The 19,874-nt window shown below is 37.8% G+C and overlaps 1 protein-coding gene across 7 annotated transcripts in view; it reads left to right on the top strand.

Annotated features, from left to right (window-relative positions):
* LOC135698449 (arginine-glutamic acid dipeptide repeats protein-like) overlaps positions 1-19,874 on the top strand; it is a 160,331-nt gene that overhangs the window by 53,658 nt on the left and 86,799 nt on the right. For all 7 annotated transcript variants that reach the window (XM_065218427.1, XM_065218431.1, XM_065218430.1 and 4 more), the window contains exon 3: positions 9,694-9,739. The gene's annotated coding sequence lies outside the window, so the exon portion shown is untranslated. The remainder of the gene's footprint in view (positions 1-9,693; positions 9,740-19,874) is intronic.

Below are 19,874 nucleotides of genomic sequence, written 5' to 3'. Positions count from 1 at the left end.
GAAACTGAGTATATAAGAACACCTTCTAAATAGGAAAAATCTTGGCGGTAAGAACGGTGAGCGCTCGGAGCCCACGCGGGGATAAAAGAGCAACCAAAGCCAAATCAAAACATATAAATTAATCCTAATACTTCAACATCGTAGCCAAAACACGTACACGTTCATTTTATACCATCCTGGGGGTCGGGCGCTTGCCTTTTGCTTATTGCTTGCCAGCGTTAGGCCGACAACATAGTTAGGCCTTAGGCCGACAACATAGTAGAAGCGATTCGAAGCGATTCGATGCGATAGCAATTGGCAAAGCGAAATGCAGCGGCAAGCGAAGCAACCTATGACATAGTGAAAGCGTTTTTGAAAACATTACAGTCGCGCGCGCAGTGCAAAATATTTGTTCAAATTTGTTATTCCATTTTTCCTCACTAGAATCAGTCCACTTGCGTTCGAAGGCGTCAAAACACAACACGAACAGCTCTGTCGCTTTGCTGAACGCTTTACACCTCTTCGCATCGCTTTCACTATGGCTGGTTTGGGCGATTCCCATAGAACGCTCATAGAGGGTGCTTTCACGCAAGCGCTCCGCTTATTGCCAACGAATCGAATCGCTTCGAATCGCTTCTACTATGTTGTCGGCCTTACTGTATTGAGTGACTGTGTTGTATGCGGAAGGAGCTTCTTCACAGCAAATCCCTAACCGAAAGAAGGATGTGTAGGTGGTAGTACGAGCGAGGATTGGTGTGTGCGCTCTCAGCAGGAGCACAGTGGAGCAGTTTCGGAGAATAATTGGCTGAGGGCATTTAAAAGAGGAGCAAAAATACGAAATAGGGAAAAGGTACTTGCGCGTGCTAGGGGTGGTCATTTATTGGAAATGGGTGACCAGAACTAAATACACAGTTCAAGCCGATGGCATTGATCGATTCTCTTCATCGATTTTCTCTTTCGTTATTAACTTGGCTACAAAACCGTGTATTGCCGTATTAGCTGATAGATGATCGATTTTGTTAGCCCCTCCACGCATCAGAGTTTACCTTTTAATAATTTAACATAACCTTAATTCAAAATCTATCTCATTCATCTTTAAGATGGATTGTTAAGGTATACTTTGGTGCAAAACATTATAATATTAGAAAAGGTTTTCAAAAAGGGTGCTCACAATAGTGTCATTACTGTACCTGGAAATGTCTATTCATGGCCATTGACCATGGAAAAATCTTTCAATGTTACATAGGACCTAATCCAATATTCGACTTGAGTTGTGATACTCTGCCGATGGACGCAGTACTCAGTAGACATCAATCTTTTATCCCATAGGTTACCTCTAACTAACTATTAAAAACTATCTTCAGTGAGAAACTTACTTAACAGTCCGAACACGTCTTGACAGTCAGACTTAGTCAAGATAAATTATTAAATAATATTTGTTTCCACTGACTTTCCCTTTGGAATGTGGTTGACCTTCCCTCTAAATCGTTTGTACTTAGGATTTCAGGAATTTTATCCTCGGATTAAATCCGAGCTGCCTTGATGTCGACATCAGAGTTGATCCACACGACTCTAAGCAAAATTTTGCAGATCGTGACGGTATTAAAAGTTAATTTGAGTTGGAGCTTACCGCCATCAGTGTATAGGTCTTCATCAACGGATGATTGTGGTATATGCTTTGTGTTTGGTGGTCTCACAATTTGATCTCAAATGCTGAGCTCCATCGTAATCGTCACAGCAACCGAAAATCGAGAACGTTAGTAGGTGTTAAAGGTCGTAATTCAAATCTACAGTCGAGCGCTGGATTGGAATTCGACGGGACAACGCAGCGGAGCCTTTGCACACACATCTAACAAGTCGACAGAAATTAAATCTGGGCTCCAGTCAAGCAAGGCGAAAGCAAGAAATCACAAATGATGGCAATTCTTCATGCTGTACCTATACAACATACAGCCCAGAATACAGGAGTGAGTGCCCTCAAAGTAATCAATTTGAACATTTATTCAAGAAAGTTGCAGAGAGTTTACTACCTAAACATGGAAATTTTATTTTTCCTTGAACAATTCTTTAAAATTAGAATAGAATAAGGACTGTAAACGTAAGAAGAACTCCAAGGTAGTTCTGAATAGAATCCCAAGGGAATTCCGGGTATGTGTCAATGGAAACCCAACAGAATTCCGAGAAGGATTTAGATGTAATGTCAAAGATAAATCCAAAAGAGTTCAGATAATTCTAAGAAATTTGTAAGGAGGACTCCAAGGTACTTGTGAGTAGAATTACAAGAGAATAAGGATAATCCAAAGGGATTTTTGTATCGAATTAAATGAACATTCTGAGGTAGATTCCAAAGAAATATGTGGGAGAGTTTCAACGTTATTTCTGTTATCATTTTTAGATAATGCAAAGAAGAGTTTCTAGGGGATTCTTTGGAGCATTTCAATGAATTTACGGGACTACTGAGGAATTTAGTGAGAATCTTTAAGATAATTCCATGGGAATTTTAGGAGAATAATTAGTGAATACGGAGAAGAGTTTAGCGTAGAGATAAACAAAACTACGGAACCCATGGATTGGAGAATCAAATTAACATAGTGAGACCAGTGCAAATACGTTTTACAATTAAAAAAAAACATAAACTAAACAGGGGAAATGTCGGCCTAAATGTCCCTAATTTGGGCCCATACATAAATTCAGCAATCGACTAAATTTTCAATAGCGACCAAAAATATCTATTAGTATCGTCGAAATGCCGGGTTCATCTAGATAAAATTGATAAATAGCAGATTTTTAGCGATGGGTCCAATCTTAGATCTATAGGCCAACATTAGAGCCATTTGCCCGGATTCAAAGGAAATTTTTGAAACTGGAAGTGTGTGTATAATACTAATATCCAATTGATAGAGGTAATAAATACACGCAGGGCTTATTGTAAGTGAAAGTAACCTCGGAATGGGCGTGACTCTACAGATCTGCATCGGTTCGGACTCGCAGCGTCACCCCTCTATCCGGAGTGTGGCAATGTGGATGAATCGCCGTAGAATGTGGTCTTCGACTGTCCAAGGTTCGAGACAGTGCGAACGGAGATGCCAGTCCTTAACGTGGAGAATGTCGTCGATAAAATGTGACGAGAGGAGGGTACTTGGAATGGCGGCAACAGTTACGCAGATTATGTCGAAGCAGCAGCGTCAATGGAGAGAAGAGTAGCGATCTAGCAACGCCAGCTAGCACTTAAAGTATTAGACGTGCATGAGCACAGCCAACCCCCGAAGTAGTCGCTTCACTTCACACACACACACACACACACACACACACACACACACACACACACACACACACACACACACACACACACACACACACACACACACGGAGAAGAGCTTATTGCAGCGACGCCGGTAATTTAGTGGTGCGCGTGACTGCCTCTTACTCCAAAGGGCCTGAGTTCAATTTTATGGTATTATGTAATCAAAATATATTAAAATTATATTTTGTATTTGTAAATTACAATAAGAAGTTTTAAGAAATCGCCAACTTGAGGTCAACTTCGGAAACTATTTGCATATCAAGCGAAAACGTAGTCGTGTTTTGTCGCGAAGTGTTATGGTTATGAGATGCTCGATGAACCTGGAGGTATCGTTTTTGCTTACTGAGCAGAAAATCATAAGTTTAATCCCAAGCTCTCCGTCATGACTCTTGAAATTCATGATCACTAAACAAAATGAATATGTTCTTTCGATAGCCGGCTATCGAGAGATTAAATAAACAACAAATACAGGGCTGTTACAACAGGTGCGGATTTCGCGAATTTCGCGGATTTCGCGATTTTCGCGGATTTGAACTTTCAGTTGCGAAAATTGCGGAAACATTAAATGATGTCGCGAAAATCGCGAAGGGACTGATGTGCTGTCACAAAAATTGTGAAATTCATTGTAACCGTTCCGTCGCGGATTATAGATCCCTGAGGTCTGTCAAATGTGACACATTTTCCTTATATCCAATATGAACATAGCAATTTTCGTTGTCAAATCATAAACGAATCGTATAATTGCGAGTAATTGCCATGTATACCGGATATTCTAGGTTCTCCAAATCGTCCTGGAGTTCAGTTGATTTGTTCCACTATATCAACCAAGACTCCAATAATGTCTGTAGTATCGAAATATGTCCAAACAGATTCGAAATGTCTATGTGGATTGTAGCCGACCTATTCCTACGTATACAAGATGTTTTAGGTTCTGAAATCATTCTGGAGATCAGATTATCTTTCTACTAGATCACCCAAGACTAATCCAATATCTGTAGTATCGAAATATGCCCAAACAAATCAGCAGTGTCTATGTGGATCATGCCAACCTATTTCCGTGTATGCCAAATGTTCTAGGATTTCCAAATCGATATTTCGATACTACAGATATTATCCTAGTCTTTGTTGATCAAATAAAACAAATCATCTGAACTGCAGGACGATTTGGAGAACCTAAAACATCTGGTATACATGACAATAGTTCATGCATGATCCACATAGACACTGTGCATCTGTTTGGAAATATTTCGATACTAAAGACATTGTCCCAATCTCGGTTGATCTAGTAGATCAAATTATCTGAACTCCAGGACGATTTGAAGAACCTACAACATCTGGAATACTCGGAAATAGATCATGCATGATCCACATAGACGCTTTGTATCTGATTGGACATTTTTCGATACTACAGACATTATTGCAGTCTTGGTTGATCTAGTAGAACAAATCAACTGATGTCCTGGACGATTTGGAAAACCTATAATTTCCGGTATAGGTACATAGTAATAAGTCGTACATGATTCACAAAGTCACATATATACGATTCGAATATGATTTGACACCGAAAAGTGCTAGGTTCGTATTAGAAATAAAAAAAAAATTGAAAATGTCTCACCATTGGACAGAACCCAAGGAATACCCGTGTAAATACACAACCGCGACGTGACCAACAAGTGTGACTTACGAATCTCTGATAATTTCTCGATTGTGTGCAGGGTGTTTGGTTTGAATCGGAAATAAATTGAGAAAACTAGAGCCAAATCAACTACAACGTTAAGGACACCAAAATACGTAAGATACGCAAAGGTTAACTTTCAAGAAAATTTTCATTTCAAATGAAAATGCATTAATTATTTTTAAATAATGTTTCATCAAATCTAGGCCGGTATTATTCAATAGAATCTCATAATGTAAGGGTGTTTTATTATGTTCACTAATTACTCAGAATTTATACTTTACATAAATAACTGAAGATGATACAATGCTATTAAAAAAAATCAATAGTTACAAAAGGCGCAGCTACAAAGCAAGTCCATGCTAGAGACGACTGAGTTCGATTCCCGTCCGGTCTATTAATTTTTCGGGTTGGAAAATTTCTCTACTTTCCTGGGCATAGGATGGTACAGGCATAGAAAGCTCTCAATTAAAATGTGAAAGTACTTCAAAGAACACTAAGTTGAGAGCAGGCAAAAATCTAGTGTGCTATAAGCACTAAGCTTGTAATGCTATTTTTCGGCAATGAAAACAGTTTTTGTTGTTGTCGCGGATTAGTACTTGAAGTCGCGGATTTCTTTTGAGAAATCGCGGATTTCGCGGATCAAATTTAGAAAATCTTGTAACAGCCCTGCAAATAAACAATACATACTTTTGGTTGCATCGCCAACTTGAGCTGAATCCTAACCGAATACCCTACCCAACCCTCCCACTCCGTAGCACTTATGAGGGTGTCGCTAAGTCGGTGGCCTCTCGTTAAGTAAGTACTACATCAACATTTCCTTCCCTATCCCTAGTTATGGTAAAGATGGGCGTGGCCGGGAATAGCGACAGTCATGCTTCTGTTACTCTTGTTTAGATTGGAACCAATGTTTACTCCCCAGCATTATTCCTGAAAGTAGTCTAACTGAGAATTTGAGGAGAAACGTGACTGTCGCAAGTATCCAATCTACGAAGTATATCATAACAACGATAACGCTACAATAAGAAGTTTTAAGAAATTCGGGAAAAATGCGGGAAAACCCAAATCAAGTATCAAGAAGTCCACAAAATTACATAATCTCTATTTTTTTCTCTCACTCGCAAACTGTTCTCGCACATTACAGAGTAAATGCTTCCAATTTATTGTGGTGTGACTATATTAAAAAAAAACAAAGATCGCAACTGCAGGTATTTTTGAAAACCTAATAAACCAAACCAATGATGTTATCGGGTTTCACGAAGGTTTCATTCTATCATTAAGTCGAATCATCGTATACCTTGTTGAGCCTGCAGAACTTCAAGATCAGATATCCGGTCTGCGTGGGCATCGAACAAGATTTCGATTAACCTGTAACATGTCTCCTGGACTATTTGGAGAATGATAAAGATTTCGGTAACACCTCTTTGTATTCCACAAACTGTTATTTGGCTTATAGAACATCAAGATCTAAAGTCCTGGAAGATTTGAAGAACTTTTAATACTGCGCTTCTCCTGCTCAGGTCTCTTGTATTGATATATGTTTTTTTTTGCCGTCATACCAAATCAAGATTTTTGCTCATTTTTTGCGGTGAGACTTTTTGATTGTATACGGTTTCATGATTCCATGAGATTCTAGATCAATAACATGTTAATGTAAATCTCATCTCATATTATTTTCTGCAAAGCAGACGCTATTCTGCTTAAAAATATACATATGATTATCTATAAACGGTTATTTTTGAACGTTGATGTTTGGGTTGAGTTTATTATTAAATAACCGAAAAAAAACAAGAACTGAAAAATGGAATGTGAACACATAAATCCTGCCAATTTAGCTTTCAAATAGTCACAAGCAGCGATTTTTTGATCGCTGTTATTGCGACTCTCATAAAATTGGCAGGTATTATGTGTCAAACATAAACTTTACAACCTCTTCTTGCTACTTACAAATATGTAGAAAATATGATTCCATAATGACACGTAGACACTTTGTTCAAAGAGATAAGTTTAGCTTTATTATAGAGACTTTCAGCACCTGGCTGGTTCGTCTCTTTGGGAAAAGAGGGTGGGAGCTCCTGAAGGAAGCCCCCTAGTTACAGAGTTTTGAAGTATGTAGGTTCCAAAAGGGAGATTAAATTCCATATTTCAAGATCCTTAGTAATGTACTTTCTGTTAGGGTTGTTCTGCAGTTAACGACTTTCTAGATGGTGGAACAAACAATTCTGCCCAACAAAGAATGTTAGTGTTCACGTGAACTTCCCGTAGATGCCATATCTTAAGATACTAGCCAGGGTAGAAGTTTGTTATCTTGTAGATAGTGGCTTAGTTCGAAATTTCGTCATTAGATGGTGGCCATAACAAGGGTTTACTACCCTCAACAAAGTTGTTAAAACCTTTAAGATGGACTAATTTAAACTCTTTGTATTTTTCGAACCGCCCTAATATTTACAGTTGCGTATCATACGATCCAGTACAAATACAATTTAAACAGCTCTACTCCATTCCTCTCAATGAAATCGTAGTCGGAACAAGTATCAACCATCGAAAGCAACCTATCCCCAAAACCGTCCGGCCATCGTATCGTCGAGAGCGGCCGCCATCTTCGTCCATGTTCCATTCGCCGGGCCAGGCCAGTTAGGAGGGAGAAAAAGAAAGACCTCATTTTCTCTTCGGGTGAGATTTTTGCGCTGCCATACGTCCACGGTAACGGTGGCATTTGTTGACATCAATCACTTTTCAGCACCCCAGGGCTGGATGCATTCTTCCACCACCATGATTCCTCTAAGCTAGTTAGCATCAACTCTTTTGATGACAGCAAATGCCATTACCACCCAGTCAACAATTAGCCCTTTGACCTTAGCGTACCTCTTCTGTGCCGCCATCTGCGAACGCAGTCACGAACAACGCCGACGATGACGGTCGTACGGCTTCCATACCGACAAACCGGCACTGACAGTAGATAGGTACGTGATTCAGTTCCAGCGAGGGATGGGGCAGTTCAAGGGGGGAAGACAAGCACAAGACTACCCCACGATGATGATGGTGATGAGCCTCAAGTGTGCGGAACCAGCAAGAGAAGAATCCGAGAATTGAGTCGGTGGTTTCGACGACGACGGCGACGTCTTCTCCTCTTCCTGCTGCACGTGCTGGAGCACGTTACCAAGCAGATACTAACGCACAGTGAGGCGACTGCTAGCAAAACCTGGTAAAAATTCTGAAATACAGTGAAAATTACCAACAAGGGTTTCTTTCGATCAATTGCAAGACTAAGAACCAGTTTTAGCCAAATTGGCTAAATTCCGAAATGGTACCAGAAATGATTTAACATTGATGGTTAAGTAAACTGATAAAAAAGCTTTCTATTAAATTGTATCGATCGAAAATAAGGCGAAAACGCCTGCACACATTATTAATTTTGTGTTTTTTATATGATGTACAATGATAACAAAAATAAAAGCTTAAAATTTTAAACACGTCTTTGATAAATGTATCTAGGCCAGCATTTTTGGGATTTGTGTACTTTGGAATTCTACCAAAAATACATTTCCCACCGATTGGGCTAACAACTTGAATTTCACAATAGCATTTAATGAAGATTATGGGAAAAATATCAAAAGACCCGAAAAACTTGATTTTTTTTTTCAATTATGTCCACTCTTGCCCCCATTGCACTGTGCCGACGGACGGAGCGATACGGTCGATCATGGCAGCAGCAAAAAGACGACGCAAACGCGACATGAAAGCTGAAAACCCCCGAAAGAATTTGTAATACAGCGAGAAAATCATCATAATCTGCACTCTTGGAATTCCTCCTGTTCCGTTCCGTTCTCGTTCTGTGATCTGCGTGTGTGTGCCCGTGGTTTTTTTTTCGATAGGGTTGGAGCGTCAGGGGTGCGGTGCTCGATTTGCTCTTTAAATTGGATGGTCGATATACCTATAGCTATGCAGGTAGGTTGCCGCCGAAGAAGAAGTCTCACGTCGTAAATTTTACACTCGCACTTCTGTCGTTGTCGTCGGGATATGACCTTCCGCATCTAGTGTTTGCCAACACAAGTGCGGTTATGAGATTTTACACATCTTTCGTGTTGAAGTGTGTATACTTACTACTCAGATGGGAATTGATCTCGTGTGAGTCGTTCTTCTTTACGATTTCCGGAAGGAAGATTCATTGAATCAATGGTGCTCTTGACTTCTCATTTTTTCTTTTCTATATGTTCAATGTCGCTTATGTTCAACTGGTATCTATTTCCAACTCCACTTGTGCTAAATTCATGATCACACATGAAGTTTATCTGCTTTATATCACAATGATAGTTGTATGAGCCTGCGAGAGGCTCTAATTTTTAAATGGTTCATACACTTTTTTAAAATGTCGATGCCTTTCATCTAAGCTGGATTTTGAAATATGAATCAAAAAAGTATATAGGGTAGATGTACCAGTCATGGCTACAGGTTCCTATTATGGTGTGTTCCAATTATTTATTTGTCATCAATCAAGTGTAGACCGTTTTGTTACAATGATAATCACATTTCATGTCTTATTTTTTTTTGTTCGTCTAGGTCGTTGAGCTTAATCTGTATTGTATATCAGTGTGCTGTTATACAAATAAAAAAATAAATAACTGCCAATCGAAACTGTTGTAATGCTCCATACACTAAATTACATTTCTTACGAATTATTTACTTCACTCTTAAAAATATTCTAACGTCTTTTTATTTTATTTTATATTTGCAGCTTGGAACACAGTGCCCTGTAACTTCCTGATCCAACCAATTGAAAGGTAAGCGGCCAACTAGTATAGATTTGAAAACTTCAGCTTGTTTATGATCGGATGTAACCAATTTCAGCCTAACTGTTTTAAATTTGACGAAAATAAATGAAGGAAAAAAAATAAAGTCTCACAGGGTGGTACCGTAAAGATGAATTTATACATTTTTGATGTTTTAGTGATGCGTTTATATTAATCTCTTTCGGATACCTTTCTCAAATCTGTTGTTTCAATGGAAAATTACTTAGTCACTTTTTTCACCGTTCCTGCTTGATACGGTATATGAATTTAAAAAAAATTGTTCCCGTAGAATGCACTGCACAAACCGGGAATTAACTGAGAATAGAAAACAACCAGGAAATAAACTGGAATTTGATTTAAAAATAAACCCATGAAGTGGCATATTTTGATGTTACAGATGTTTATATCCCGAGATCCTAACCATATAGGATGTTGCTTCCTTCTACAAAGATGGTCGGGATTACAAGGTTTCCAAAACTATGGATAGTTTATGACAAATTTTACTCACTAGATGCCGCTAAGATGATAATGATCGAGTTTCGCTTTGTTAAATATACATTATATAGCGCTATCTAAGGATCCTGCTTATATGGATGGTTTCCGTCTTGAGCAAAGTTGTCACGATGGGTAAGACCTATCCTGAGGTAATAAGTTCATTTCAGAATTCACTCACCAGGACAAACAATTAAAAATTTATGTCACACTAGCGCTGCCTGGTGAGTTCATTCTGAGCTAAACTGTTTATTAGAATTATCCATAGTTTTGAAAACCTTGTATTCTTGACCATATTTGCAGAAGAAAGCAACATCCTATATGGTTGGAATCTCGTGATATAAACATCTCTAACATCAATATATGGTACTTCATGGGTATGTTTTTACAATGACTCCTCCCCAGAGAGATCTGCCCCTTAAAAAAAATAATAATTTAACTGAAAGTCCACTTTGTAAAATATTTGATATCAGAAATCCATTGAAATTTCGTTAAAATACGATAATTTCATTTCAGGATTAAATTGACCCCAGGGTACAGGCAACGTAAGTATTTCAATAAAAAAATTCTAACAAATATTTTTTCAAGATTTTTGGATCTGATTTCATCTAGTAATATAGAGCTCCAGTGGACGCATCTAGTCACGAATGAATTATCAAAATCCATCGACAAATAAAAAAGCTACAGCCTTTGAAAGTGGCCTGGGGTCAAATTGACCCCAAGGTACAGACAAAGGGTTAACAAAAAAGTCCAACATTTTGATTATTTCTTCAAGCTCGGAATTCTTAAAATTTTCTTAGCACGAGACAACAAACATTATTTCTGAGATCTAGTAAAAGATATTGACAATCTGCAATGCAGTTTGAACAACTTTAGAAGCTTTAGAATTTTGAGAACTGTTTCAGAATCTAGGAAACTTTCCATTTCTTACCTCGGAATGCCAATACTTTGAGAAACCTCGGGTGAATGCCAAGAGCAGGAGAATCCTGAGGGTATTTCCTATATAATTCTAATAAGAAGTTCAAGAATATTCTGGGAAAACTTTAATGGAATTCTTATCAGAATTATCTAGGAAATACCCTCAGGATTCTCCTGCTCTTAGCATTCACCCGAGGTTTCCCAAAGTATTGGCATAGCATAGCATAGCATATGCGATTGTACAAATCTTGGGTGGCTATATAATGATGAACTATTACGTTTTGTAGAAAATATAATCCCACCAAGGTGGTCATTCTTTAAAACAGGCCTGATAGGACTAGGAACTTTAAATAATAGTTAAAAATTTCAAATAAACTAAAGTTGAAAAGGTGTATCTGTGTCACTTGATAATTCAAACATGCAAAACCACACAAATACAAGAAATAAAGATCAATTAAAAAAAAAGTTTTGTAGGAAATATCGAAAATAAATTACACGCAATTCCACACACACACATACAATCTACAACACAAGCATCGCATTATACACCTGGCCACATCCTTACGAGGTTTCTCATAGTATTGTCCCAAAATTAAATTGAAATTCACATCATAGTACCACGGGATTGTTTCTCAGAATTCTTCTCAAAATTCCCCAGAGAGAATCACTTACAATTTATTCGGATCTATTCTGAGAATTCTATTCCTGTAGAATTCTTCCCTGAATTCCCTTGGAACATTCTTCCGAATCATCTTAGAATGCTCCTGTTAGTGCAACACCTAGGCCATATTGGCACAGTATAAAGCGTGGCCGGTCTAAAAACTTGTTTAAATATTAGAAGTTTATTCTTCAGGCAAAGTATGGATTTCCTGTTTATGTATAGGACGATACATACATATTAAATATTTATTACATTTGGCTTGAATGCCCTCAATGTGATCTTTAAAAGTTAAATTTTGATCAATTACTAATCCAAGATATTTGACTTGACTTGATAAAGAAATTGGAACTCCGTTCATAGTGACTATTTGACTACTACAAGGTTTCAAAAAGGAAGCTCTAGGCTTATGTGGAAATAAGTTGAGTTTTGGAAGCGTTGGGAGAAATCTTCCATTTTTGTAAATAAGAAGTAGAAATCTTCTTTCCTTTATTTAACGTCGGTCTCTGTTCCGCAATCTAGTGCCAATCACCGACGGACATCGATTGCCATCCATTGATGGCAATCGAATGTGCAGGAAGGCAGCTTCCACACCTGCGTAGGATATCGCACCCATTCACAACATACATGGGCCGGGACCAACGGCTTTACTTCTTTTCCGAAGGAAGACGTGACCAGAGATTTTTATGCCTCAGAAAAATCTCACCGACCTCGGCTGGGGATTGAACCCAGACCCATTGGGGTGTTAGAAAGCAGTCACGCTTACCACTACACCACCGGCGCCGGCAAGAAGACGAAATATCTAAAAAAAAAAATCTTGTAGTCTACTGCAAATAACACGAAGACTTCTTCCTTTAGCGGAAATGCCTGTGTCATCAGCGAATAAAGATTTGTGGCAACCCTGAGGCAAATCAGGGAGATCCAAAGTGTAAATGTTATACAATATAGGCCCAAGAATGCTGCCATGAAGAACTCCTGCTTTACCTGCAGAGTTCTGTCAGTTAAATAATTTTTAACTAATTTCATAATGTATAGAGGATTTTCAATTTAGCAATCAAATCTTCATGCCAAACACTTTCGAATACTTTTTCTATGTCTAGAAGAGCAACTTCAGTTGAGCAGTCTTCAGATTTGTTTGAACATAATCCCTATAATAGTCTCTCCAGAACTATCTTAAGACCCTCCTTTACTTCTCATCACAATTTTCGTGGCATACTTCCCAAAATAACCTCAAATTCCTAGTTGAATGTCATTGGAATTTCCCCCAAAGTTCCTTTAGATGCAAGATTCTTACATATCTATGACTCTAAACTCATTTGGTATTCTCATCACAATCCTTAAATTTGATCCAACTCGAAGAGCAATGATTTTTTATCTAATATCTTTGAAATACCTTCCAAGCTCAATCTATGAATTCGGTCTAAGTGGCCTTCCAATAATGTACATGTAACATAGATATATTCAAAAATTTTGAGACTTTTAAGAATATTTGAAAAATTTAACTTTATTAAATTATATAACTTATGGAGTATAATTTCATAATTTGTTGCGATCTTTAAACTTAATAAACTTTCAAAATTCTGGAAATTTACTTTGTGTTATCGTTAGACAAGGATGAGCGAGAGGCTTTTTCTTCGGTTTTCAGCATTTAGATAAAGTGCCGTATTGTTCTTAAAAGTTAAATCCATATTACCATATTTATTAATTTCAGTGTTCACTCGGCTGTCGACAGAAGCACTCTCAATGTGTGTCACGCGATCGTCTGTTTACTCGCCAACAACCATTTTGTGGTCCTCCTCATTGTTCTTCCTCAGCAGTTCTTTCAGTCGATGCATCGTCGACTTTGGAAAGCAACCGTTTCGTGATGAATGTGTGAGTGCTGGCCACGTTTTGCGTCCATTGCTACAATGGGAGCGCTCTGACCCCCGTTGGCGAATCTGCCATACAATGAAATCACTGAAACCGTCTCCCGTTCTGATGGAGGAGGCTTATTGGATAGCGGAAGATAACATGTTTATTGTATTGTACCTTTTGACTATAGTTTTAAGATGTATTGTAGAGTGAACAAGAATCCTTGGCTCTGTAAAATTAATTCGGTTGAGCTTTATCAAATAAATTAATAAACAAAAAATATATATTTGTTAATTTATATGATTTCCACGTTGTGCACGCGACGCAACCCGGGAATTTAATTTCTTAAATTCAGTTCCGACTGGATGCAGGGCGTCTAAGTGAAGGGCCCTAAAAAGGGGGATCTTCCAAGAGTCCCTCTTTTTGGAAATTCCAAGAGTCCTTCTATTTGGTAATCATTGACCACGAAAAAGCTTTAGACCGACTCAATCACGAGAATCTAAAGAGCGGCGCCCTGAGACGCAAAAGAGTTCCGGGTAAAATCCTCATCCTTTGTGAAAAAAAAGAACTAACCGTCCTTCTACTCCGCTATGAAACAATACATCAAATGATACAATGTGCGCAGTATAAAAACCGTAAGGATTAAATCATTCATCATAACTGTCGCAAATGTCATCACACACGTTTTCCGTTGCGGCAATATGCACTCTCTTCGGTATTCGTAGCCAATAAAACCGGAAATAATATCCCGCGCCAGCACTAGGCCGGGACCCGAGTGCAACCGATAAAATCTCTTGTTTCGTTAATAATTCACTTCCGGCGATCAAACCCAGTCAGGCACCCCATTAGTACCGTTTATGACATATATAAACATCGTGTATGAAACAAAATATAGCCACACTGAACTGAACTCTATTGCGCCGTGTGCATTGCCACAACACAAGGATATACCATGACAGCACCATATCATATCCGTCCATCTGTGTACAGGCGGGAAGTGGTAACAAACCAAAAAAAAAAACAAGGAATAAAAAACATGTTGTACACCGAACAGACGGGCATAGGTCAAAATATGTGCGACACAATTAAAACAATGTGACAAATTCGAGACACAATCAACACCGAAACATTCCCGAGGTCCCCGCAGGCAATCAAAATCGCTTTTTGTCACCTTGGAGCTTCGTCACCTTTCTAGTTTCTACTCTCCTGCCGCTTCTCTGACGACCGAACGAACGAAGCAGAAGCAGACGGGAAAGGAACCTTAATTGAAAGCGATGTTTATTGAGCCATATGCTCACTTTACCCGCATTTGATAACCTTCCGTCCTTCGTTGGTGGCGGTGGCAACGAAGATGCTCCTCACTAGCTAGCCAGCCGCACCTCAGGCTTTCTGTGCTTGTGTTCGTACGATCCGAACTCTCCAGCAGTATCGATTCCTAGCGACAGCAGTGTAGCACACTAATAGCACTATAGCAGAGCACCATGGGTGTTGTTCCGAGTGGAATCACATGGAAATAAAATCAATTTTCCGGCCAACCGACCGACACCGGACCCAAGAACAGAATATTCTCTCTAGATAGAGTAGAGTAGTTAGCTTTATCCCTAAGTTGGCAACTTCTCTACAACTTGGTTTGGCAAAATTAGCTCTCAATATTATTTGGTTTGGTCACAGAGCTGTTCCTCTCTGTTTCTCCCCACCCAGAGGGAGTTCTCCTTTGCACAGAGACCAAAGCCACATGAAGAACACATATCGAGTCCTGGGAGATGATTTCGATGATGTGGTCCATGGTGGAATCTGCTACGCTGCAATTATAGTAGTTCAGGTCAGCAGCACATGAAATAGTTGAAGAACAAAATAAATAAAATACTACAAAGGGAGCAGCACTAAAATAGATTGACACCGGTTTTTCGTTCGACCGAGAACGAAATGAAAAAAAATCTCTTATCCTACAGAAGAACAGGGTTGGAAAATGCCACCCGAACACGGTTGGCAATAAAACTGTTTTTGGAGGGTACCGAATGACACGGAAAAATGTGAACAGAAACGAAAAACAATTTCTGTAAAAGTTTCTAGCCTCTAGTTGCCGTCCGTTGCATGAACGACGACGACGACGACGACGACGACGGGGCTGGAGTTGATTTGAGTGTGGTCCTTTGAGAGCCCCGGCTTTACATGTAATGAAGTGACGACGAAGCAAATTGATGATTTCTGGGGAGAGTGAGGTTATGTTAGGTCGTAGGTAGTCGTCGTGGTCCGTCTGGTTATATGCCAAGAAGTTTTCCGGTCGGTGAGGAACATCATCAGCTGTGTCATTCGTGTTTCCATATTCAAGGACTACAGGGCGGATAGCTTTTATTAAACAAAAAACGAGAATGGTTGGAGATTTTCTGTAGAGATTTCTATACTTGGAATGGCTCCAAAGGGTATGTGGATTAAAGGGATAATGTTTGTTTGTGTTTGCAGGCAGCTAATAAAAGTACAGTAGGGAAACTCTGTATCGCGTGCCCAGTTTTGATTTGTTGGAATTGTTGGAATTTTAATTGTAGTAGGGTTTGTCATGATGACCCTTAAACAGTGACCGGAACAAATTTGGTTTAATGGTGATGTGGTTTACTGTGTAAATAAGATTCGCAAATTTGTTCCCCATATTGCACTATAACTACTTTTTTAATCTATTTGTTCCAAATTCAATATTTTAGCTGGATTTTTATCTGGCTTTAAAATTGGAACAACTTTTTTTTTTCGTTTATCAGGAAAGTATGCCAAATGAAAACATCTGTTAAATAATTTCACCAAGAAAGACTAACTAATAAAAACCAAAGATTTAAGTAAACTAAAGGAGAAAAATCTATACAACTATTTAATAAGGAAAATCCCAAAAGGCTTGGTAGCCATCATAATGAAGTAATGAAATTGGGTTGTTAGCGGACTTTTTTACCTATGGGATGAGTACTTAAGGGGGTTAGATTTTGATAACTTCTTTAGTGGGAATGACACTGATGAAGACTGCACATTGTAGTCGAAATATGTATCTGTCATGGATACCAAAAACAATTAAGTGGAATTAAATGGAAGATAACCTTTTTTTGAAGTTTCTGAACATTTTCCAAATTTGTGATCAAAATTTTACCACCTTCTGTAAGGGGAAGTTTACCGCCCCGAGGATAAAAAATTGTTTTCAGCACGTTTTTATTTTTCTAAAAATATTGGGAACAATTATCAAAAATCCAAGATAATCCGTTTTTTTCCTTAGATTCCTGGAAAAATATACGTTTAAAAATATATTTTTTATATCATAATGAAAAAAAAAAATTGGACCCTCAGCAAAACCGAAAAGTTGTTGTTTTGTGTTTTTTGAGTCCAACTTTAGGCCACGTTATTATTTATTACGGAGCGGTAAACTTCCCTTTAAGCGCTAAAATAGACTTCTGAAGTTTTTTTTTTTCAAAAATTTTGTGAGCTTTCAAAAGGGTTTGGAAATTGGTTCTAATTTCGAAACATTATTTCCAAAAGTTTTGTTCCTCAGGGCAGAGAATTGCTTTTATTTTTGCAAATCCTGCCAGATAACTTTCATGGCAGAATCATGTGCCTCCTACGGACATTTTTCAGACAGATCAAGAGCTGACGATCGTCGTCTATTATAATTGAATTGAATTTAACCTCGCATTTTGGTACTGAGGCAGCTCTTGCTAGAAGTAATCAGAGATTCAAGAGCATAATTAACATCATCTGTGCATCATAGTGCAAGAACCACTACCGCCATCATGTAATTCGATTTGGTAGAACTTTACGTGCAGTGCGGCCGTCTCTCTCAAAATACACGAATGTTAAGCGCCGTCTGGCAAATGAATTCTGAAATAGTATTTTTTTTTATTTGAGCAACCTTGTTGATGACAATACACTTCTATCTACTCGAGCTGTCATGTAAAAGCTGCAATAAGCCAGTGCACTCCAGTAAACCATGAAATCTAGAAAAACCGGCCAAAAGCCAGGAAATCACGGGGGAAATCCGGTAATTTTTGATGACAAATCGGGAAAAAATATACATACTTCGTTCTCTCTTTGAAAAAAAAAATAGGTTTTGGACCATGAAAAAAATCAAGACCTTTGGACTGGACTAGATTTCCAGGGTACAGTCACGTTGAAGAATTGTTTAGAAAATTATAGATTTTTTTCCAATGAACTTTGAGGAGATTTTAGAATATTAACACCAAGGTAACTAAGATAGTGTTGTAGACTTCGAACACAGACCCAAATTCAAGATCAAAGAAAAAATTTGCTGTCTTAGTAATGACTCATCTAACCTAGTGATGCCTTCGGCTTTTGATTTTATGTTTAATTAAAAATTATTAGAGAAAATTTGCAAAATTCTTTGTCCATCTGTACAGCTTTGCTGAAGACAGCAACCTTCTATCCAAGCCCACCTTAAAAATAGAAAAAAACATGCATTTTTTTGAAGCATCGTATATTATATAACTATAATTTAAAAAAAACACACAGTTAAATTTCAAATCACCCCAGGTTGATTTCGTTAACCTTTAAACATTGATTGAGTAGTAGAACAATGCTGATTGGTTAAAAAAAAACTTTTTTTTTATATTGTCGGAACTTATTGTTGCCGCTGTACCTCAACTTGAACTATTAACTTAACTAGCTATTCTTATGTAAAAATCACGACAAATCGATTGGTAATGGTTTCATCGTTGGTTAAATATGGAAGAGGCTTGCAGTGTTTTAGCGATAAAGCCGAGCGATCTGCTCCGGAAAACAATATCGAAATTCCGAAAAGAAATATGATTAGAATTTATAGAACTATTGAAGTATTCGGACTTCAGAAATTGAAAAATTATTCAAGATTTTGAGCCCTTGGAGATGGTCAAGGCTCTTGAATTATTTAACAGGGAATTCTGGAAAGTATATCTAGAAGATTTCCAAGATAATTCTGAAAAGATTACCATGGACTTTGCGATGAGGTGAATTCAGTTGAGAGGAGGTGAATGCAAATAAGTAGAATAACATGTCAATTCTGAAGAGAATTCCTTAGGAATTTTAAAGAGTACTCCGACGATAATTAGCTGGAAGGAACGCTAAGCTGATTTTAAAGTAAATTCTCAAGACGATTCCATAGAAATAGTAACGAAAATTCTGAGGGAATTTTAACCAAATTTCAAGAAAATTCTGACAGGAACCTTAATCGAATTCTGATATGAAATTCTAGAGAATTCCGATAGACTTTGGATCTGAAGATAATTCCAAAAGAATTTTAATTAGAATATCAATTTTCCAGCAGAGTTGGAATCCTATTACGGATAGTTCCAACTCAGCGAGAGTTTTGAAAATTCTGAATACAATTCTGATATAGAAATAGATTGAAAGTTTAAAGAGTAGGTATTTAAAAAAAAATCTCGCAAAACATTCTGACAGGAAATCCAAGTGAAGTCTAACAACAATTCAATGGGAATCATTGAGTCATATTAAGAATTAAAAAAAAACTAACCCCCTTTGGTTAGAAATCGGGCGACATATTCAATAAACTAGGAAAAGGGTGTCATTTTCATGGATTGCTAAGGACGGAGAGACCCACATTTCGTCGCTGTTCAAGTGGTCATACAAGCTATTAAAAATGTGTCTTTCAGCATGTTTCTGGTAGATATTCTGAATAATAATAATATTTAGAAGTAAATGTAAGCAAGTTTTAGAAAATTAATTTAGTTGATTTATATTTCTTGATTCGTATAACTATCAATAGTTCTTATCTAACTTACTCAGCTAATTTAAGAAAGAGAATTCGTTGCAGTTAAAAGTTCATAGTACTTGTTCTATGAATAGTAAAAGTTATTTTTCGAATACTGCTAAAACTTTGGAAAATTTCAGGGCTACCGAAACTTTTGAAACATAGAAACCCGAGGAACTTAAAGATATTCGTCTTTCTTGGGGATATTTACAGCGTGCCAAATCTCAAGACAATCTTGCACCAGAGCTCCAGAAACCCCACAATAATTTACGAAATCCTTCAGACTGTTCCAAAAGTACCCTGATCTCTGATCTTAAAGTTATAATTCTACTACGATTGTATCACTTTCACTTTGGCTAATTTACTATTCACTTAAAAAAAACTAGAACAGAAATACGTAGGGTAAATTATGGCTTCGGCACCCATTGACTGTTTTCGGCAACCGAAATTGAAACGTTAATTTCACTGTATTT

This window comes from Ochlerotatus camptorhynchus, unplaced genomic scaffold (genome assembly GCF_037179485.1).
Source record: "Ochlerotatus camptorhynchus isolate MF236.1 unplaced genomic scaffold, CSIRO-AGI_Acam_v1.1 ptg000086l, whole genome shotgun sequence".
Taxonomy (NCBI): domain Eukaryota; kingdom Metazoa; phylum Arthropoda; class Insecta; order Diptera; family Culicidae; genus Ochlerotatus; species Ochlerotatus camptorhynchus.
The sequence above is the reverse complement of the archived record's forward strand: the minus strand, read 5'-3'. Positions and strand labels throughout refer to the sequence as shown.